At 41.6% G+C, this 23,863-nt stretch overlaps 1 long non-coding RNA gene across 1 annotated transcript; it reads right to left on the reverse strand.

The window, feature by feature from the left end:
- Nucleotides 1-1,538: 1,538 nt before the first annotated feature.
- Nucleotides 1,539-15,616, reverse strand: LOC122810429. The gene is made up of 2 exons (XR_006366101.1): nucleotides 15,393-15,616; nucleotides 1,539-2,437 (listed from the first exon to the last, which is right to left on the reverse strand). It is a non-coding gene; the product is annotated as an uncharacterized LOC122810429 (long non-coding RNA).
- Nucleotides 15,617-23,863: the final 8,247 nt, after the last annotated feature.

A 23,863-nucleotide genomic window follows, 5' to 3' on the forward strand; every position in this document is an offset into this window, starting at 1 on the left:
ATACTAATATGGGGCATACACAAATTTATACAGTCTGCACTTTGAGATGCATTAACTACCTGTTACTGAGGTATTTGCTAGGTACTAGTGCATTGCCTCTGAATTCAGTTTTCTTTTGAGTTGTATTTGTTGGCCCCCAAGTACACTTAGGGTTGGATTTCTTACTGCCACTCACCAGGTGGATAATGTATTCCATTTATAATTACCGACTTTCCTACTTCTGGTCTTACCCTGATCTTCCCTTCCTTCTTTTTTGGTAAATTCCTGCACAGAACTTCCAGGATATGATATCTGAATTATTATCTATAGTTGTACATCCCACCCTCTAAATTTTCCCCAACCTCCTATTTTTTTCACATTTCCACTTCCACCCACTTGGCCCTGTGGTTTCCCCTGCTTAGCTTAAGGTGTGCCACACTACAACACAATTAACTGTTGGCCAGGGCAAAGTTCATTTCAGCACCCTGATCTTCACCCGATCTTGTAATTGCATCTGTAACATTATAGACCTTTCCTACAGCATATTAAAACACTTACAGCTTCCTTCAGAATCTTTTGGCCTTTCTATCTTAGATGTAGGAAATGCGTTCTGTAGCTAAAAGAAGGGCATCTCCTGCCACTAAGTAGGTAGAGAGCATGATTGAAAACCAAATGCTAGTACTGAGCAAGGCATTCACAGATCATCACAGTTCAGTGTGGCAACATTGTTTGCCGATTAAACTAGTACCATAACCGTGCTGATAAGTAACACAACAAGATGGTTTTACTCATTACAAACATCACGCCATGTCTGATTTGTATAGTGTAAAGGGTGCCCTAATATGGGATGTTGCTTACATTTGTCAAATGTGAAAAATAGAAAAAATTATATTTACCCATAAGACACAATTTCACTTTTCCTTCAACTGTCATAGCTTTCTTCTGCATGACATTTCTTCATTTTTCAAACTATTTTTACTACACCTTCAACCAAAAAAAAGCTGAAGTCTGCATAAATGAAAGGGACAAAGTGCATCGACGACAACACGACGGAGAGAGATTATCCTTTACAAACAAGCACACCTCTCAACTGCCCAGATTTTTGCCTCTTATTTTTGGTCTGTTCCATTAAAAAGTGGTTTTCTGGCAAATCACTGAGCAAATAATACTAAAACAGACATTTGAGTTTCAGATTACATGTACTTCAGAAAATATATAATGTAAAATCTGTCATTCTAATAACTAAGTTTATATGAGAAATATTTAAAATCTGGCCCTATTTATAGGTCTTTGTCCCCCATATTATTCTTTTCTTTCTCCAGACTTTTTTTTAACAGAGATTGAGAGGTATGCTTGCAAGCCATTCTTAAAGATCTCAAACACCCCCATTTCTTATAAAAAGTCCAGGCTGTTCTGAACAGGAAAGTGTCCCGAGTCACTATACGGCACACAAACATTCCTTTGAGACTACCAAAGCAAGCTATCAAGTGCTATTACCCTGAAAGGATATTATTCAAAGGAAAGCATTTTATGATTTTCCATCAACACAATGACATTTCTTCTAGATGTTTCTTCCATTTATTTGTTTAATATAAGAAATGTACATCTTTAAAGTCTTTAGAACTCGTGTTTTAAACTTGTAGACTAACCAAAAAACATTCACATAGACATAGACCTCTGTAACCTCTCTTGAGGATTTTCATATTTTGCTCTGCTGGTATTGCACTTTGTAAAAATCAAGGCACAGTTAATTAGTGGTTAATGAACGCATTAGTGCTCTAACAGCAGATACTGTTTGAAGATTTAGTACACAAAATGAACACAAAACTGCATAGCTTATATGAAATACAAAAAAAGGATAGAAAGAATTCATGCACTAAAGCACAGTGTACACGTTATTGCAGCTTCATAATATACAAATAAACTCTTATTTCTGTAAACATGTTATATGCACAGCTATGGCAAAATCCTAATGCTTCAAAAGCGAATTGGCTTAAATAGAAAACATAACTTACGTTTATGTGCCACATTTATAATGGATGAAAACAGGAGATATGCACAAAGGCAGTTTAAAAAAAAAAAACAACAAAAAAAAAACAGAAGCAAATATGTATATGGCTTTAACGGTATATAGTGCACAGCCCTTTAATACGAGGGAGTGTCCTTTCCAGTTCATTGGCATTCCAGTTCAGTACAAGGCACATAAGGAGAAAAAGAAAAGGCACCTTTTTTCACTTAAAAAGGTAGAGTGCTCTTGTTCAGACATTTATAAAACAAAATTAATTTTGCAACATCAATTTTACACCACACAGAGCTCTATGCAACGACCTCCAAAAAGCCGTTTGCTCTTCTCTGCCACAGCCTGTTTTGCCATATCAAGGCTCGGAAAAGTCACCAGAGCTTCCCCACTGGGCTGGCCACTGAAGTTATAAAGCAGAAGGACAGAGTCTGGCTGGAGCTGCAGAAACAAGAAATAGTAGAAATGACAAAATAAATTTCACCTAGAAAATGTTCAGAGTCTAAGACAAATGAGGAATTTTTTGCTGTGCAATTCAATTAAGTACATCAGTAATGCAGCAATGTTTTCCAGTGGTGAATTACGTGTTGAACATGCAACATATCAAGGACAAACTTGGAGAAAACATTTATGGAAGAAATACTGCTTATGTGTTTGTTTATACATATATAGAAAAATACATAGAGATACATGTACAGCTTTGTCTCAAGTGTTATTTAGCTACTGTAAAGCAGACAGAAAGGAATTCAGAAATACTCCACAAAATAGCTAAAGTTGGTACTCTAGGTTTTCTTGCCTTCTCAGAAGGCCACAGCAACATGCTTCAAATTTTCATAATTTATAGCACTATAAAACCTTTGTTCCTGCATACAACATGGACTTGTGTAAAGACCACACTGCCATTCCTCTGCATGCAACACATCACATGCTAAGCATGTATTTATAAACATTTGTGTGACAAGTAGCAGTAAAAAGGCAGATCTACTCAAACGTACAGCACAGTACCTGCGTTTGAACATAAAGACCCACCTCTGCTTCCTTTTTTCCCCATCAAGCCCTGCTCCCCAACTGCAATTTCTGTCTCACTTGCTCCTCGGCCAGCTGGCTGAAGTGTCATTCCTCAGGATGGTTTACATTTTCTTTCCCAGTAGTTCCACTCCCCGCACGCCAACTGTGGGACATTAACACAGTAACAGAGCACACAGCAGCAAATCTGCCAGGGTTTTCTCAAATAGAGCTGATGAAACCCTCTTGTCGTGGGCTGCACCCCTACTGAACTGTCTTTCCTCAGGGAGAAGAAAAAAAAAGGTTGCTAAACTATTTCTCCATATCCTCCCTCCATGAGACTCCAAGAACTAAGACTGCTAATAAAACATAGATATTGGGGTTCACATCCTCCTGCAACAAAGTAGCTAGTCTCGGTCTGTTAAATGTAGTTATATAAAGCTCCCTCCTATAGGAGACCGCTTGTGAAAAGTAGAACTGTACTGCCAATTTGTGAGACACCTGCCTAGATAAACTGCCAGAACCACATATGAACAAATACACCAAGTTCAATGAAACTGGGCAATTAATATTTCAAATGACTTGCATTTCTTTCTGTTCACAAAACACCAGCATCGCAAGAGATTCCATCAGGAGTCAGAGCACATGCACTGACTCTTAGCTCATTCCTATGGTGCAACTCTCAGATAAACTTTAATAGGAACAGAAAGCTATATGGTTCCCACAAAAGAAAAAAATGTTTCCACCATCAGTTAGGAATATACCGGTTCAAAGAGGGTAAGTTAAACACTAAAACGACAAATGCCAGCAATGGCATAACCCAACAAAATGAATTAAGCACATTTCCCCACCAATTACATGGACTTCAGAATAATTAAACCTCAACAAACCTTCCTAAATATTCCGTGCTAAACAGAATTTCTATAACTTGTACCATAAGCTTACAATTAAAAATGTAAGAATACAAAATATTCAAAATACTTCAACTAAACAAACACATACTATCAAGCTCAAAGATTTAAACATTTATAATTACTTATTAGCAGATAGTATTTTAATTCATCAAGTCAATAACATGCTTTAAGTGGAGGTGTACAACAGGATGACACATAGGAGTATAAATAGGAGGCTATTCAAATGTTTTTATTCTGAAGTCCAGTTTAAATTTAAGAATGGCAGCACCTCAAAACAGCATGTGCAAGGTGGACTACAGAACAGACATGTGGCAGAACCAGGTATGGAAATAAGGTACATGAGGAAAGCTGGTGGCAGAATGTAGAAGTCCAGGAAGTCAACAAAAGAAAGGAGTGTAGAAGAGTGGGAGATAGAAGAAATGGACCAGACAAAGAAGGAATACTGGTTGCCTAACAAGGAGGTTAAGAAAAAAAAAAAAGAAAAAAAAGTTGAACTAGCAAAGAAAGTACAGTTTTGTACCTACCATAAATGTAGATGTTCGAGTGTAAACACTGCTGCAGTCATTACACTTGGGTTATCCTGCCATCAGGTGGTTCCCCAGTTGGCCTGAGTTCCAAAGTCTTGGTCCGGAGTCTGTTGCTGTCGCCTCCTCCCTGATGTCAGTGCGACAGGGGTATATAAGATGCAGCCGACGCCATTTTCTTCAGTTTTTCTTGCCCCAGATGTCAGGTGCCCCTAAATGGGTAGGCAATTCCAATTGCTAATAAAACATACATAAGAAAAGCAAAAAAAAAAAAAAAAAACTACAGCTACCAGCAAATATTCCCCATAGGTAGTAAGGGTAGAAGACATAAGTACGTAACCAGCCAGTAAGAGGGGAAGGAGGGAGGGCAACCTGGACTGCAGCAGTGTATACACTCGAACATCTACATTTATGGTAGGTACAAAACTGTACTATGTTCATCGTGTTGCACTGCTGCAGTCATTATACTTGGGTAGAATCCCAAAGTTAAGGAAGGGTGGCTGGTTCGATGAGGCATTAGGGGGTGGCTATAAGGCCCTGCAGCACTGCAGTGGTGAAGCCAGCTCTGGATTTAGAGTATAGAGACAGATGGTAATGCTTGGTGAAGGTATGTACAAAACTCCAAGTTGCTGCTTCCAAAATATCCTTGGTAGGTACTCCCCTGAGGTAGGCAGTTGAAGTGGCTGTTGCCCTGGTGGAGTGAGATCTAATGCTGCTAGGAACAGGTTTTCCATGGTATGTGTAGCAGAAACGTATACAATGTCCTATCCATTTTGAAATGGTCTGTTTTGAAATGGCTTTTCCCTGTGCTCCTGCAGCATATCCTACCAATAATTGCTCAGATTTTCTGAAAGTTTTGGTTTTGTCCAAGTAGAAGTGTAACTGCCTGTGAATGTCCAAAGAGTGCAGTAGTCTCTCCCCTTTATTCTGTGGTTTAGGATAAAAAGTTGGCAGATGAATAGTTTGGTTTAGAGCCACACTGGATACCACCTTTGGCATAAAAGTAGGGTTAGTTCTTAAAGACACCCTGCCCTGGTGGAAAATGAGGAAAGGTTCCACTGCCATTAGTGCCTGTAATTCTGAAACTCTTCGTGCTGATGTTATTGCCAGAAGCAGAGCAGTTTTCCAAGAGATATATTTTAATTCTGCTGTGTTGGCTGGCTCAAAAGGAGGTAAATTTAGCTTCTCCAAAACAAAGTTGAGGTCCCAAGTTGGAGTAGGTGCTCTACGGGGCGGTCTTATGTTTTTAGCCCCTCTGAGGTACCGTTTTAACAGAGGATTAGAGAAAATCGGTGGATCCGTGTTGTAATGAGCAGAGATGGCAGAGGCATGGATCTTGATGGATGAAAAGGACAGGCCTTTGTCCAGCATCTCAGTTAAGTATTGTAGTATCTGAGGAATGTTTGCGACAAGAGGATCAAGGCTGTGAGCCTGGTTCCAGGCACAGAATCTCTTCCATTTATCCGAATAGGCTTTCCTGGTACTAGGCCTTCTGGCCTCCAGAATGACATCCATAACAGCTTTGGAGAGAGGCACTGCTTGCTTGGCTAAGAAATCTTCCATGCAGCTAGGTTTAAGGTCTTTAGCTGGCTGTATAGTATTTGTTTGCTGTGCTGAGTCAGCAGATGTGGGATTTGAGGCAAAATCCAGTGTGGTTCTTGTGCAAAGCTCCTTAAGATTGGTTACCAGTGCTGGCGTGGCCAGTCTGGTGCAATCAGGATCATCTTTGGCTCTTCCTGCCTGGCTTTTATAAGTACCTTTGGCAGGAGAGGTAGTGGTGGGAAAGCGTATACTTGTAGGTTCTCCCAGCTGAATGAGAGGACATCTACTTTCCATGCTTGTGGATGGTAACTCCTTGTGCAGAATTTTTGTAGCTGGCAGTTTATTGGGGATGCAAACAGATCTATGCCCGGGCTCCACCATTTCTGTGTTATCATTCTGAATATTTGTGGATTCAACTCCCATTCGTGGGGATCCATGATGTTTCTGCTCAAGTCGTCTGCCAGTGTGCTTTTGTCTCCTGGCAGGAATTGTGCTTGCAGATGAACTTGAAGGTTTATAGCTGTGTTCTACAAGGTCATAGCTTGTCTGCATAGGGTTTAGGAGCGAGTGCCCCCTTGCTTGTTTACGTACCACATAACTGTAGTGTTATCTGTCTTTAGTAGTAGTTGTCCTGGGTGCAGCAGGTCCTTGAAAGCTATAAGCGCATTTTGTACAGCTAGCATCTCGTTTTGATTGATGTGAAGATGCCTTTGTTCTGCAGGCCACGTGCCCTGAATACATTTGCCTGCCATGTTTGCTCCCCAGGCGTAATCAGATGCATCTGTTGGTCAGTGTTTGCCTGGCTGTGGGTTGTGTAAAAGGCTGTCCCTTGTTGAGGTGACAAGCTTGAGCCCACCATTGAAACTCCTGTTGAAGGCAAGGGATTAGCGGTACAACTGTTTCCAAACTTTGACAGTGTTGAGACCATACATTCTTTAGGTACCATTGTAGTTTCCTCATATGCAGTCTGGCATATGGAAGTAGTAGTATGCAAGATGCCATGTAACCCAAGGCCTGCAGAATTTTTCTTGCAGGGAGTTGGGTCTTCATTGCCATCAATTGAAAGTATTGAGTCAGTTGTCCTGGTTTGTCTGGAGTGAGATAAGCCATCTGGGCCGTTGTGTTCAAGCTATCACCCAGGAATATAATTCCTTGTGAGGGCACTAGTTTTGATTTCTTTTCGTTTACTGTGTACCCCAGGCAACTTAACTTTTTTACAAACGCCAGACGCTTTAGAAGAATGTCCTTGCTCTCTGCTTGAATCAGGCAGTCGTCCAGGTACGGATAAATTTGAATTCCTTTCTGTCTGCAAAATGCAATTACTGGTGCTCTGTCAGCAAAATGCAATTACTGGTGCCAGGCACTTTTTGAAGACCCTGGGTGCAGTAGATAAGCCAAAGGGCAGTGCAGAAAATTGGTAGTGCATTGAACCCGCTATGAATCTGAGGTATCTTCTGCAGTTTTGTCTGATAGGGACATGCAGGTATGCCTCTTTGAGGTCCAAAGTCACGAACCAAGCTTTCTTGCCCAGCATGGGAAGAAGCTGCTGTAATGTCAACATTTTGAATTTTGGAACATCCAGGTAAGTGTTTAGAGATGAAAGATCCAGAATGGGTCTCCAGGCTTTGTCCTTTCTGGCTACCAGAAAGAGTCTCGAGTAAAATCCTTGTCCTTGCTCCTGTGATGGTACCTTTTGAATAGCTCTCATATCCATGAGTGCTGTAACTTGTTTTTGAGCCTCTGCCCATTGATTTGGTGGCAGGTTTGGCATTCCTTTTAACCTTGGCAGAGTGTGAAAGTGGAACCTGTAACCTTGAAATACAATGTTGAGAACCCATTTTTCTTTGGTGATCATTTGCCAATTGTGGTAGAAGAGTGCCAGTTTTCCTCCCAAGGGGGGCTGCCAAAAAGGATTTGTTTGGCAGCTGTAGTGGGAAATCATTGGAGCTGCTTTTTATAAGGTTGGGGCCTGTCTTCCCCTTCTTTCTGGCCTGATGCAACCCATTGTTGAGGCCTGTAAGTACCTTGTGTTTGACCTCTACCTCTTGGACGTCTGTATCTTCCCTTTTCAGGTCAGTCTGTAATTGGAAAGGACCAATTCTTAGTTGGCCAGTTTCTGCTAAATCTAGGAGGCTGAACCTGTAAGAAATCCTTCACCGTTTGCATAGATTTTGCCTTATCCTCCATTTTCTTTAATACCTCTTCTGCCTCAACTCCAAATAACCCATCCTGCTGCAATGGTGCATCCAATAATTTTGTTTTAACATGATCGGTAACGTATGTTCTTTTAACCAAGCATGTCTTCTAATGACAGAGCCTGTAACGGCTGCTCTGCAGGAGGCCTCTAAAGAATCAAAACCACATTGCAAAGTATGCTTTCCCACTTGTTCAGCTGCATGCAATAAATCCTGCATTTCTTTTAAAAGTAGAAGGATCTGAATCTGGAAGCATTTTTTGTTTTAACTGAGACAGTAAAAATTGCTGATATTTTAGCATGTGAAACTGGCAATTTAAGGCTCTCATTGCTAAAGTTGCAGACGTATATACTTTCTTTCCCCATCAGTCTAATGCACTGGAATCTGTCAGAGGGAACTGGATTCTTGACCAATGAGGCCTTAACTCCTTTGGGTCCCTGAGAAATAGTTTCAGGGTCAGCTACAGGGCTTTTATACAGAAATTTATGTGAGTCAGGGACTCTGTAGTATCTGTCAGGTTTAACAGGGGCTGGAGGTAAGGAATCAGGATTTAAGCTGGATTCAGTATACACACCATCCACAATATCTAATACTGGCGGAATAGCAAGGGGTCTGTGTTGAGGTAATAAAAGGAAGTCTCTGAGCCTTTTCTTGGATTCTGAATAACCCTGGCCTTTTCCAGTGGAAATGCTCCCTCATGATATGTAAGGTTTCCCCAAAGGAGTAGTCCTCAGGCAGTGAAGCTGATGGAATTGATTCCTCAGCATCAGAGTCCTCATAAGGGGGTAGAGAGTACCCTAGGTCTGAGGATGAATCAGAACAGACACCTGGTCAGATGAGTCATAGTCTGCATCCTGTCTAGGCTTTTTATCAGGAGGGGGATGGGACCCCCTGATCAGAGTGATTAGGTCTTCAGCCATTTTGAGCATTTGTTTCTTGGCATGTAGGCCTGTCCTGGAGAATGCTGTTAATTGTTTCTTTGCTGTTATTTGTTTCTTTGACTTTAAAGAAGGCTTAGCTGAGGGTTTAATGCTTAACTGAGTAGGTCTGAAGACACCCTCTGTAGCTGTGGGTTGCTCAGCTACTCCGGATCCCTCTGAAAGGTTAGTCTCGGTAGGCTGAAGAACTTGTGCATCCACATGGGAGTCAAAGGAGGCTTGTGGTTCTACAGAAGCAGTCATCAAGGGCTGCGAAGGCGCCTCGCTGAAAACCGGAGAACCGGCGACTGGTCTAGAAGAGGCTTAGTCAGTTTTGGGCCTCGGATGCCTATCCTTGTCTTTGCGCTTTTTGTGTATTCCGGCCGTCGGAAGTTCCGACGGCATGGTATAATTGAATTTTCTACCAAAATAATGTCAGGCAAAATCAAACAGACTTTTAATAGTCCGCTTGTTAAACCTAGCACAAAACCGACAAACCAGTGACGTCGTGGTCAGGGCCTAGGCATGGGATACAATAGGAATGGAAATCTTATGAGATATTTGCTTCCCACAAGAAATAGTTATTAACTTTTACTGACATCGGTCTGAGGCAAGAAAAAGTTTCCCCAATGGGGTACTTGGCCTTGTAGAAGACTTTGGTTCTGGATTCGGAATGAAAATCTCAGGAGACAGCCGACCGGCACTTGCAAACTGCTTTTGCTTCGGGCACCACGTGGCAAGAAAGACTGAAGAAAATGGCGTCGGCTGCATATTCTATACCCCTGTCACACTGACAGCAGGGAGGAGGCGATAGCAACTGATGCTGGACTAAGACTTTGGAACTCAGGCCGAATGGGGAACCGCCTGACGGCAGGATAACCCAAGTGTAATGACTGCAGCAGTGTAACACAATGAACATAAAGACATCAGAGACCCTCTACCAGCTTCTGAAAACTGACTCAGCAGGTGGTACAAAGAAACTACATCATGTTATAAGGCAAAGAAAGATAAAAAGTAGTCCAATACCCTTCATAAGGGATGCCAGCAACAACCTGTTCACCAGTCCACAGGACATCAAAAGCAGATGGAAGGAGAATTTCCAGGAGCTTCTGGATGAAGAAAACCCTATAGAAGTTGTACTGCCTCAGAAATAGCATGTGTTGAGAGAAGATGAGCCCACCCTAAAAGTAAAAAAATCGCACAAAGGAAAATGAAGTTAGGGAAAGCAGCAGGCTCAGATAAAGGTTACACCAGATATGAAAGATGCCGAGTGAGACGGAGGAGAACTGGCTCCTGAGGGTTACTCAGAGCAGTGTGGAGAAAGACATATCCCACATGACTGGAAAATAAGCATGCCGGTGTACAAGAACAAAGGGGACATCCACAGCTGTGGGCAGTACAGAGGCACCAAACTCCTATCACATTGCATGAAAGTTCTGGAGAGGGTGACTGATAAATGGATAGGCAGAGCAGTAGAATGTAAGATGGGAGATGAGCAGTTTGGATGCAGATCAAGATGCATCACAACTGACCCAATGTTTGCAGTGAGACAGATGGTGGAGAAGAAGCTAGAGATGAGGAGATGGCACTAAGTCTTGGAGAAAGCATATGACAAGGTCACAAAAAAAGCTGATTTGGGTAGTACTGCGGTGGTTTGAAGCCCCAGAAACATTGGTAGAATTACTGCAGAGTATGTACAAGGACCCAATGACTCAAGTATGAACAGTGTTTGGCCTCACAGAAGGGTTCCCAGTGGGAGTGGGTGTGCACCAGGATTCAGCTCTGAGCTCACCAATGTTCATACTGGTGATGGACATTAGCAGAGGGGACAGATCAACAGGATTCAGCTCTGAGCCCACCAATGTTCCTACTGGTGATGGACTATATTAGCAGAGGGGACAGATTAACAAAGTTGCTGTATGCAGACTATGCGGCATTACAGGCAGACTAAGCAAGAACTTCAGCAAAAGATCGGGGGATGGAATACAAAACTGAAGGCACAGGAGATGAAACTAAGCACAGATAAGATAACCCAACAGTAATGACTGCAACAGTGAAACACGATGAACATCTAAGCACAGATAAGAACTGTAATGGCAGCAAACTGGGGAAATCAGAAGAAGCTAAGAACGGAGATAGAAGGAAGATAGTGGAACAGGTAAACAGCTTCAAGTGCCTGGGAGGAGTGGTTGAGAAGGATAGTCTAAATTAAGAGGTCAAAACTAGAATCAGAGGGGCTACAGTACAAGATAGTGGTGCGACCAGTACTGCTGTATGGTACTGAAACCTGGGCAGTAAAGGCACAGCAAATAAGGATGCTAGAGGTGATGGAAATGAAGCATCTGTGAAGGGTGGTAGGATGCAGACTGTGGGACAGCCAAAGAAATGAGGACATAACAGAAGCCAGAGTAGCTCCAATTGCAGAAAAGATCAATGAGAACAGATTACAGTGGTTTGGACTTGTGCAGAAAAACAGAAGGAAATCTGGGGAAGATGACTTGGGATAGACAGGAGGAAGGTAAGAGGAAATGAAGACGTCCAGCAAAGAGGTGGATGGTTTTATGTGAAAGATCTGCGACAGTCAAGCACGAGTGCTGAAGAAGGCAGGAGTGTAGCTTTGAATTGAGAGATACTGTGACAAGTTAACACGATACCCAGACTCATGTAGAAAACAGGAAAAAGGGGCAGATGAGTTTAACTAGTGGATGAAAGTGCTTAATATATTCATTTTGTTGGGGTATGTCATTGCTGGTGTTTTTTTGTTTTAGGTTGCATGGATTTTAAACACATCAGCAAGAGTTAAAGCTGAATATGAAATTATAGTTATCCACAAGGCTTTTTCAGCTGTATTAGCAATGCCCAATATGGCCAATGCTAAGTGAACATCACTATCTGTTCTGATACAAAGGCCGTGGCAAACATTCTGGTGAAAAAATTAGCTCAGGGCCATAAATATTCCAGTTGACAAATTTAGCTCAAATGTTCCCCTCCTTCATACCCCCCACACATCCTTCCTTGAATGTTAACACTACTACTTTCATTATCACTAAGAGTTAAATCCTAGAGGCCATTACCAGAATTAAAAATAACAGCTCCACAAGCCCAAACAGTATACCAAGCTGCCTTACTGTTAACAGAGTACACTATTGCTAAAACCCATTCTCAAGCTATTTAACCTCAGCCTATGTGCTCGAGAACAGCAGTGACAACTGCCACTACATATAGGGGTACAAGTAAATGCCTTCAGGCAGAGAGCCTAGTACCTACCTATCAATCCAAGCCTAACAGACTCTGGAAGCTATTCTCTCGTTAGCCTTACTACTATCCAAGCGTGTGCAGCAAATCTTGGTCACATTAACAATGAAATTTGTACCTGCAAACCCTCCACCCTAGTCAGAAAAACACTGCATAAGACTGGCCATATGCTTTAGTCAACTGTGAGGGCACAACCAATACCATTGATATGCAGGAACACTGATTTTACATTTTTCCAAGAAAAATAATGGTAAACACTGGACTTCGATTGGCAGAGTATAGGGAACAATTAATTTTCATGGTATTCAGTAAGTATTCATTCATAATATCCTTTATTTCTTCTCATATTTACCAACTATATTATCAGCTTACTTTGAATATTCTGTACACAGAATCCATTTTAATTTTGAACACATGATGTTTATATTAAATTACATTAAAGACCAGAAATTATACCCATGTTTTTTTAAGTGGACTTCCTGTATTTAATGTCACAAAAACAGATAAGTCTCTCCTGTTCATTTTCCCCATCAATCACACTTATATAAACCTTAAGACATTCAATACAAATCCCCATGCAGGAAATGTTGGCAAACTTCCCAATTCATAGGCCATAGAGCCTTAACCCGAACCATTTATTTCCCAATTTTACCAGTTATCAATGCCCAAGCACTACAGTGGTTTTGGTATAGGTTTGTCCCTTAGGGCATCTACAAGCTGCCCTTTCCATAAGGGACACACGTCACAAGCCAAGGTTACATCTGCAATTTCCTATCCATTCATCCAAATTTTATTTGGATGGGCTTATAGAAATTTAAACATTATTCCCTCTAAATTGTTGCGTGCATGCTCAAAGACCCAGTTAGCAACCCACAGAGGACAAACATTGGTGGTATCGTCTCATCCAATAAAATAGTTATACTGCAACCCCTCAGGGCTCTTTGCCAAGTCATCTCATCTAATACAATCATTATACTGCAACCCCTCAGGGTGCTTTGCTGAGTCGTCTCATCCAATACCCCCTCAGGGCTCTTTGCTGAGTCATCTCATCCAATACAATAGTTATACTGCAACCCCTCAGGGCTCTTTGCAGAGTTGTCTCATCTAATACAAAACTTATACTGCAACCCCTCAGGGCTCTGTGCTGAGTCCCCTTCTCTTCCACATCTCCTTTTTTAGTGCGACAATAGAAGCCCTAAGTTTGTGGTTAACCAGGTTTTCAGATGACTGATAACAGTCATTACCAAACCCCCCCCCGCACCTCACACTCTCCAAGAAGGCCAAGACAGAGTCAACTCCTGTTGCTCTGGACCTTTGAGTTCAGCGCCATCACATCTGGGAAACAAAAGTATTTTCCACTGATTACTTGAATGGAACACTGCTTAAGGCTGATTGAGGCTGATAAGTCATCAAGAGATCTCAGCAGTTGCATCAACAGTTAACAGCCCCCTTATCACTTTAAAACTTTTGAGTCGAGATACAGCTTTACTATTTTTGTGTGAAAAATTCCAGTTCTGTAATGCATTCTTGCATGCAGCCTTGTGTCTAACAATGAATAGAGGTATCCCTGAATCCTGCAATGTTTATTTGCAATGGCTTGTACATTAATATATTAACCATTTTTTTTTTGGTGCATGCAATACTTGCTTTTGTTTACTGAATAGTTTGACAGAGCAGAGAAACCATGCCTATTTGTAGCAGAAGCCGAAAAAGATACAATCCACAGTACAATTATTTGAATGTGGCTACATTTACAAAAATAACATGAAAATCTTTATTACCAATACACAAAATGAGCAAAGGACAAACAAAAAGCCATCAGAAAATCTTCAAAGGAAAAGATGTTTAGCCATTTGCAATTTTGTTTCTAGGAAGACACACAGAAATGTTTCAGCAGTAAATTCTGTCTAATAGGTACAGATGTAAACAGAATGGAAATGCAGATCCAAAAGAGAGGGTGGTTAATCATTTAAAGAAAAAAGGAAGCAAGGTATACAGTTGATCGATGGCTACATAGAGAAATATGGAGGTAGAGAACAGCATATCCAGCAGGTGATAACTGGCACTACAAGTATGGCTAACTGATTATAGAACAGATTTTAGTCAGTCTAGATATTGTTGGAAAGCGGATTCTCTTTAGAAGGGTAACAGCATTAGCATATGGTAAAGGTGATGAGAGATTAAATATATACATTTTTTAACAGCATTTTTATGCCTGAAGCTGGTTCCTTAAACCAATGCATCTACTTGGGTAAAATAAGCATACCAAATACTGGCAGTTATTTCTCTCACCTGGGCCACTCTAGCAGCTATACCTGCTGTGGTCCCTAGAATCTCTGGTCTCTGGGCATACAGCCTGACTTCCAAACAGCAGTCACTGTCTTCTGCCATAGAATATGTAGGTTGTGGAGACGGTAGAGCATTTACAAACAGACAGCTCATCAACAACATTTACAAAGTGGTGTGTGCATTGCATTCTTACTTTCCAGAAGTAACTTTCCAGAGGTTGAGATTTGACAGCTTGGAAGTAAAATCTGTTGCCAAATGACAGACTACTGTTCTAAGGCAGTATACCGTCACAAATGACAATAGAAGAAATATATGCATATATGCTACATTAGCCTCATCGCACAAACATTTACATGCATGTAAAAATTCACACAGCTCCACCTTCAATTCGCTTTGTGAGAGCGAGCACATATTAGGAGGCAGTGAGTGTTCAAAAATACTTGTAAGATGCCTTCTTTTATAAAACAAAGGCTACAAAAAGTCTTTCTATGCTATGCATTCTTTACTGAAAGAGAAAGTTACAGGATTAGTACACAGCAAACAAGTCAGAAAAAAGTTCCTTCACCCAACACCGTTTTTCTGATCATGATGGCCCACCATGATCTCACCACATTAGATTTTTTTTTTAAAAAACAGCAAGAAAGAACACAGCAGCCCCGAAAAAAAGCCAAAACGGGAAAGCAAAATCTCAGTCCAGATTTGAAAGCATCATTGAAGCCCCACATCCCCGGTCTCCATCAGAGACACGGCCTTACCTTTCTGTGGGAAGTGGGAAAGGTGGGGGAGTTACAAACAAACCCACTCTTTTGGTGCTTGTAATACACTCCGTGCTTGATCGTTCATCTGAATGTAGCCATTGTAGTCATCCGGTGCGTACTACAGTACAAGTATGACACAGGACAATCAAAAGCAATGCAGGTTTTGTGATGTAGCAAAGCATAAACACAGGTGAACTTCTCTCATGTCAGACAGAAAACAGAGACCATTTCTCAGATTGAATAAATACATGAAACAATAAGGGTCAACTTCCTCAGACTAAAAAATAAAATTAAACTAGAACAAAATGTGGATGTTATTTTACAAAATGTACAATAACCTCAGTCATTTAAGTTCTCATTTAAGTCATTCAAGTTCACATTTATTCTCAAAGTAAAATGTAGAAAAAAGGACAGAGAGACAAACACATGGAATACTTACTATTGTCAAAATGCGATACTTATCCGATACTTCTAAGTATGTTGCAATGCTGTTTTTGAGAGAGTTAATAAGTACTGCTGTGCAACCAGTCTTATTAAAGTAGGAGAGAGAAGATAGACCACTACTTCAGCTGCCATTTATTACCCACATGCAGATATCCTCTCATTTGAGAGGACTTCCACACCTTTGAACATTACTGGTCTGCTTTTTAGGACAAGGACAAATCAGAACAGCTGAGCAGAAAAAATGGCATGCAAATTTTTTTTTTGTTTTTGTACAAAGAAGCAGGTCACAAAAAACTCTGGCCATCCAGCCTGGGAAGGGTGAACTCAGGCAAGTTGATAGGATATCCTTCCAGAAACAAGTGAAATCTCCTAAAGGAGAGAACATAAATGCACCACTATAACCTAATCCACTGTATTATGGCTCTTGGATAAACAGGAAAGGAACAGACTTGGGGGGGGGGGGGTTAGTGGAAGATTGACCGCAAAGCTTTTTGCTGCAGTACAGACAAACATCTACTGCTGTAGGCAGTCTACTCAAATCTTTATCATTAAGGACTCCTCCTCTTCCTTCCTCTTGTATCATTACACGCACAGGTAATCTAAAAAGAGACCGAAGATGGAGGAACAATGCCCCACACCATCCCCTACAATGCAATCATATCCATACCAGGGATTCCAGCATCTACAGTGTCAGATGGTACAATAATTTCAATTTCCAGATTCCAATCACGGCCCAGTCAGTTACTCCACCATGGAAAACATGAACCAAAATTATGTAAAGGTCCTGAAAGTGGTATGTTTTTTAATGGCAAAGTTATTACGACTAGTCCACAGAGCTCATAAAAAGCATGTACTCAAGAACCTGTTAATATAGCACATGACTGTGCTGTCACTTACTTCAAGGACCTCTGTCTTCCAGGTCAGCTTGTAAGATATAGATCAGAGGTAGCATCGCCTTGACGTTAATGTGCCTAATTTGGTTCTGCTTAACACACATTCTTTGCACTTTTCTGTGTCCCAAAATGAGCTCCCCAAGCAAAGTCATAGTTTGGTATCCCTGAAGGAGCTACACAAGGACATACCTGGGTTGGACTGCACCCCCAGTTGTCTACTACTCGAACCCTGTACTGAAAGGGATTGAGAATATCTTCATCTGTGGGAAGGCACTACTACCAGAAGTTCTTTGGGTACCAATGGATCTTTCTCATGAAAAGTCTGGCCAGGGACAGCATCAGAAGGAAGGCAGGCTGATGTGTATCCCAATGTTATCAAAAGTGACCATGTTGTTTGACACAGTAGGACTTGCTATCAAGGCTTGCCTTGGCTAATAGACTGCTCTCTCATAACCATCCTCCAAATGGTGACTTACGAGTGGGTATTCAGAAGAAATGGACAAAGGATGAAAAAGCTGCCCACCTCACCATGACCCCATGAGACAGAGTTCCCAAGGCCTCTCATTCTGATGGAGCCATTTTATTTTATCGATCTTTCTATGGTGCTTTGCTTTACCTGTTCTGGGGTGGGCCATTTTATGAAAATGAATTTTGCATTCAAAGAAGCCTGGAGGTTATGAACTCTTATTAATAAGTCAACTGAATTGGTCCATTCTTTTATCTGTTCAGGCATGACCCAGGCCCAGAGGATAAATGGCTATTCTGAATTGCCCATATACGTTGTAATCAACCAGCATGCTTACATTTAAACTGGGAAAGTCAGACAAGGACCGAGCCTATTTTCAGTGCAGGCCTGGGGAGAAATGTACCAGATGCATGCCCTTAGAATGTGGAAGGAAACTGGAGTACCTGGAGGAAATCCACATGAATGCAGGAAGGACATGCAGACTCTGCACAGAAGGCACCTCAGCCAAGAATTGAACTGGAGAACCTCTTGCTGTGAGGTGACATTAACTGCAGCACCACCGAACTGCCCAGCAGGTGGGACACAATTCTATCCAAATCAGGACCACACTATAGTTCCTGGAGCTGTGAGGTAGAGACTGATGGCTCCTGCCCAAGCAGAAAGGTAAAGATTACAGACCTGCCATGGAGTCTGTCTTCTGCAGGCACATGATCATTCCTGGGAGAATAAATGGCCTCAGAAAAATCTCCCAAAATTACATCAGAAAAACAGCAAATTCAGTAAGTTAATGTTATAATGCTATATTACAATGTTGCACTGGATCATATCCAAACCCTTACCATTAACACTCTTATGTAACTGGCCATAATGCAGCTACTTCTTAATCATTTATCCTTGTCCACCACTATCTCTATCTCCCTTTTAACTGTACCTCCTCAACACTCCACCATAATTTGTAACCATCGCCATCTCATAATTACTTCACCGTCTCCTACGCGGTATCTATTTTCAACTGATATCACTTGAAAGCAACTACACTGTCACATTACAATTCTATGCAAACTCATGTATTATTCTATGCATGTACATTTATTATTTTTCAATTAAGTCATATCATTAAGTATGCATGTACATTAACTATGCAAATGTTACACAACTTGTAAATAAATAAAATGTAGTAAACGAGGTGGCTAAAAGTAAAATAATTTATTGAATGGTTAGCGCTTTCACATCGATTCACGATGCTTCAGACCAAGAACGTATTGCATCACTTCCTATAAATATATATATATATATATATATATATATATATATATATATATATATATATATATATATACACACACACACACACACACACACACACACACACACACACAAATGAATCAATTATACATACAATTATGTAATCTTAGGGTTCTTAAAATGTATATGATTAGATATTTCTTTGTTTTTATGCATTTTGTTAGTGTATATAAGTATGTTAACTTTAAGAACTCTAAGATTAGATAATTGTATGTATAACTGATTAATTTATGAGTATATAAAGGAAGTGATGTAATATGTTCTTGGTCTGAAGAAGCATCATGAATGGATGTGAAAGCACTAACCGTTCAATAAATTATTTTACTTTTAGCCACCTTGTTTACATTTTATCTATTTACAATTTATACAGTTTGTGTTAGAGGTTTGCAGTGGCATCATTATTTGTTGGACTTTTGAAATGTTATACAACTGCCTTCTACTCATTCTGTAGAATGCAGCATTTCTCCCTGGGCCTTCACTGAAAATTGGACTTGTACCCAGTCGGACTTGCCCAATAAACAAAAGCAATAAATAAATAAAAATGCAAAATGCAGCAATGCAAGGTGTGTAATGTGGGTATGGCTCAGTGGTACAGCATCGGACTGCAGATCAGGTCATCTCTGGTTCACATCTGGGTGTCCCTTTGTGGGGTTGCCTTTTCCTGGAGTCATGTAACATACAAGCTGTGAAGCCACTTCAGACGGGTGGCTTCACCACGTACCTTGGACACTATATTTGCCTGGTGAGCCTCAACTATAAGGCTATGGAACAGAACAGAACTGACTTTACAAACTAAGACATTAAAAATCTTTTAAGGCTGGACCCCCAGCAGTTTGGCTGCAAGGGTAGAAACTGGCTAAATAATCTAGTTAACTTCTTTGAGAGAGTAACACAAGCTGTGGACAGTCATGCTGTCCATACAGCATATCTTAACCTCGACAAAGCATTTGATACCATTCTAACAAAATTAATAAGCTAAATGTACTCCAAACTTATCCCTATGTAGTTAAGGGGCAAGCAAACTGGCTGAGTGATGCAAGTCACAAAGTACTCCTTAGCAGGTACATCCTTAGATAGCATGAAGGTAAACAGTGAAGCCCCTCAGAGATCCATACTAGGTTATCTAATATTTGGCATGTTTCTCTGAACTCCAATTGAAGATTTAAACAGGATCTCAGATTAACAAGTTTGTAGAGGATTAGAAACTGGGTGTAGTCCTCAAAACCCCTTCTGACATGAAGGCTACAACTTAACCTTACACATTTTAACAGTCAATGCACAGGAAATGGGCTACAACTAAATGCCAAAACGTGCAGTATTGCTGCATTTAGTAAACTATCCCTCAGCCCAGCTTTAGTACAGGCAACAGACACCTCATTGCAAATGAAAATGAGACCCCTCCCTTTGATCATGTGAGAGACCCCTCCCCTTTGATCATGCTGCAACAGTGATTCAATCCACAGTAGATGCCCTATGCAATCAGCTGCACCAAACAGATGAGTTTCCTAAAGTCATCTTACCTCTATATATTCCACACTGATCAGGCCCATAATACAATGCCACCTTTGAGAGGTACCTTGCTAGACACACTAGTCAGTTAGAGACCCCAGAGGTTCCAGACAAAAGATCACGGACCTAAGACCCACACTACCAGGACAAGCTGGAGTGTCTTCCCTTATATTTAATGTTCTTACAGACTCCTTAGGGGCACCTCTCAACTCCAACCAGTAGAGTGAACACTACACCCAGAGATATGGGCTTTTTTTTTAAACTAAGCTCTACAGAGTGTGGCAACCAGCTCGTGCTCTGCTGAAACACACTGATTAATCCAAGATATCTACAGTTCACCAGAAAGACTTAAAATAGATTTTGGTTTTGTGCTGCACTTTTGAACTGTACTTCCTCACTGCACCACTGACTATTTAAACTGCGACTAGATTCAGCCCTGCTGAATCTAGTGCCATTTGGGAAACTAGCAATAAAACCAGACCATCTTTTGTTGGACAGGGTTCCCCTGCATCCTCATGGCAGGAGTGTGCAGTTGTCATCTGATTGAAGGTTTACTGGAACAGGGCTCAGTTTTTAGATTTTTATTGGTTAATCTGTTAAATTCCATTTGCTTATGTTTGATACACAAGCCCTGCATTTGCACAAAGCACACCCCATCATGCACTGCTATATAGAGGTCGTTACCCTGGTGGTCACAAACTTTTCCTTCAAATTTTCCCTTAGTACTTGGCCATTGCTCCATCAGTGATTTCTCTCAAGTCTGCCTCACTGGCAGGTGATGCACACAGCTACGCTCCTAAAGTGCCATCTCAGATCCTGCCCACTAGTGCTTTTCATTTCCTATTTTACCTGATCCTTGTCCTGTCCCTCTTCCTGACCACATTGAAACCTATCCAGCATTATGGATGAACAATTTCCCACAGTTTCTCCAGCCAGCCTGGTCGACATGGACATCCTAGGGCAATGCAAAAATTGCCTCCTCGTGAACAGGACTCCACATATGAGATGTAGGGGAAGCATCCCCTTCCAGGGAAAATGGAGGGCGTCCACCTTCCACACCAGAGGACATGGGACTCTGGTGCAAAACAGAGGAAGGTGTCTGTTCATAGGGGAGACAAAAAGATCTACTCGAGAAGTACCCCACTGGAGGGGAACGCTGAGAAATGCACATCTGCAAAGCACGCACCCATAGTTTGTTATGGACCTGCTCAGAGGGACTGCCACGGACCTGCTCAAAGGGACTGCCACAATGTTCTGAACTCAAGGAATATAAACACCCATGAGCTTGTTTGCACAAGACGTTAAAACCTTGTCCCCCCCCCCCTTGCATGTTGATGTACCACATCACTGTGGTATTGTTCGAATATTTTGAGGGGCCCTGGAAGAAAGAACGAAAGGCCAAGACAAGAGCTCAACTCTGATATTAATATGGTCCTTTGCCAAAGACTAAAAGACCTGAACCTTCAGAGGGCCGAAGAAAGCTCCCCACCCTACATCTGAGGCATCTGAAAGAATTCCTGGGTGGGGACAGGAGGCTGAAAAGGAAGCCCTGGGCTGAGGGATAGTTTATGAATCCACTACGGAAGCTGTAACTTGAGACTAAGGAGAAGAGGAACTGGAAAGTCCAAAGGAGGAGAATGTTCAAAACCAGACTGATATTAGGAACCACAGAAGCTTTCTCATATGAATTCTGAGCAGAGGATGCATATTTCTGGTGGAAGCCATGTATCCTAGAGCCCTTAGAAACTCTGGCTGTAAAGAAGACCAGAGGAAGACGGAATGGAAAGAATGCAATGGAGGCGGCAGAGACAGCAGTGCTGGAATGGTCTAAAGCCTGCACCACAAAAGAAAAATATGATCCTGAGAAGGAGTTGGGAAGGAGTTTTCAAGTTCACTGTAAACCCTAGGCCTTTCAGAAGACTAACAGTATAGTGAAGATGCTGAAGGTAAATCTCTGAAGAGGAAGTCTAAATGAACAGGTTGTTCACATAAGGAAATATCTGTATTCCCCTCATCATGCAGGAAGCGCTCACAGGAGCAAGGCATTTGGTGAACACCCTTGGGGTAGCAGAGAGGGGTCTATATTACAAGAATGAAAACACTAAATTGCAAACTGTCTAAAGATTGAAAATGCCAGACCTTGAAGTGCTTTTGAGATCGCAGTTAGTGAAGATCAGAATATTTGTCCTTTTCTCACTGTAGTGCAATCTCGGAGTTGGTATATAAATATTTAGTGGGAGGTGTGGGCAGCACAACCCCCCCACAATAGTGAGTGAGGTCCGGTACTTTTGATATTTAGAGCATTCACAGTTTACTGTTTTTGTTCTTGTAATACAGACCCACAGAGAGACCATAGGGAAAAGCAGAAAACTGAAAATGCAAGTTGACAACAGAGAAATGTAAACTTCCTGAAAAGGGGTTGAATAGGAATATGGAGATGGGCATACTTCAGATCCTTAGAGACTAAAAGCCTGAGGAAGAGGAGGAAACAAGGTTTGAAAGGATAACATTCAAAAGAAAGGGACCTTCAGAAAGGTGTTGAGCTGGAACAGATCCAGAATGTCTCCAGGTGCCTTCCTTCCTGGGAACCTGAACCATTCTGTAATAAAATGCCTTCCCCTTTTGAGAAGCCGAAAAGTACAGTTTTGTACCTACCATAAATGTAGATGTTCGAGTGCTAATACAGCTGCAGTCATTACAGATGGGTTCTCCTGCCGTCAGGCAGGTCCTCGGTCGGCCGAATTCCAAAGTCTTGGTCCGGCGTCGGTTGTTGTCACCTTCTTCCCTGACGTCAGTGCGACAGGGGTATACAAGACACGGCTGACACCATTTTCTTCAGTCTTTCTTGCCCCAGATGTCAGGTGCCCCCAGAAGGAAGGCAATACATAATTTATATATCTATGTATAGTCATGCAATGCAATGTAATCAAAATTCAGTAGTTGCAAGCAAATACACCATAGAAGGATAACCCAAACAGGTTGTTTGTGGAGGAGTTAGCCACTAGGCCTGTACCAAGAGGGGAAGGAAGGAGGGAGGGAAACCTGGACTGCAGCTGTATTAGCACTCAAACATCTACATTTATGGTAGGTACAAAACTGTACTATGTTCATCGTGCATACAGCTGCAGTCATAACAGATGGGTAGAATCCCAAAGCTACGCACAGGGTGGTTGGCACTAGGTGGAATTAGGAGGAGCCAGAATGCCCTGCAACACAGCAGTGGCAAAGCCTGCTCTAGTTTTGGAATATAAAGGCAGGTGGTAGTGTTTAGTGAAGGTATGTACAGAACTCCAAGTGGCTGCCTCCAAAATATCTTTGGTAGGAACTCCTCTGAGGAAGGCTGTAGAGGTAGCTGTGGCCCTTGTGGAGTGGGATCGGATGCCTGTAGGCACAGATTTACCATGAAAGGAGCAACAAAAATGTATGCAGTGGCCTATCCATTTTGAAATTGTCTGTTTGGAAATTGGCTTCCCTTGAGCTCCTACAGCATAGGACACAAAGAATTGTTCTTATTTCCTGAACGGCTTTGTTCTGTCCAAATAACGCAGATGTCTATGGATGTCTAAGGAATGAAACAGCCTTTCCCCTTTGTTTTGAGGATTGGGGTAAAAGGTAGGTAAGTGTATGGCCTGATTTAAAGCTACCCTGGATACTACCTTAGGCATAAATGACGGGTTGGTTCATAGGGAAACCCTGTCCTGATGGAAGATGAGAAAGGGCTGCACAGCCATGAGGGCTTGTAATTCCGAGACCCTACGCGCTGAGGTAATAGCCAGAAGGAAAGCTGTTTTCCAGGACAAATATTGCAAATCTGTTGAGGCAGCTGGTTCAAAGGGAGGCAATGTTAATTT

This window comes from Protopterus annectens, chromosome 8.part1 (genome assembly GCF_019279795.1).
Source record: "Protopterus annectens isolate FY-2018-M chromosome 8.part1, PAN1.0, whole genome shotgun sequence".
Taxonomy (NCBI): domain Eukaryota; kingdom Metazoa; phylum Chordata; order Ceratodontiformes; family Protopteridae; genus Protopterus; species Protopterus annectens.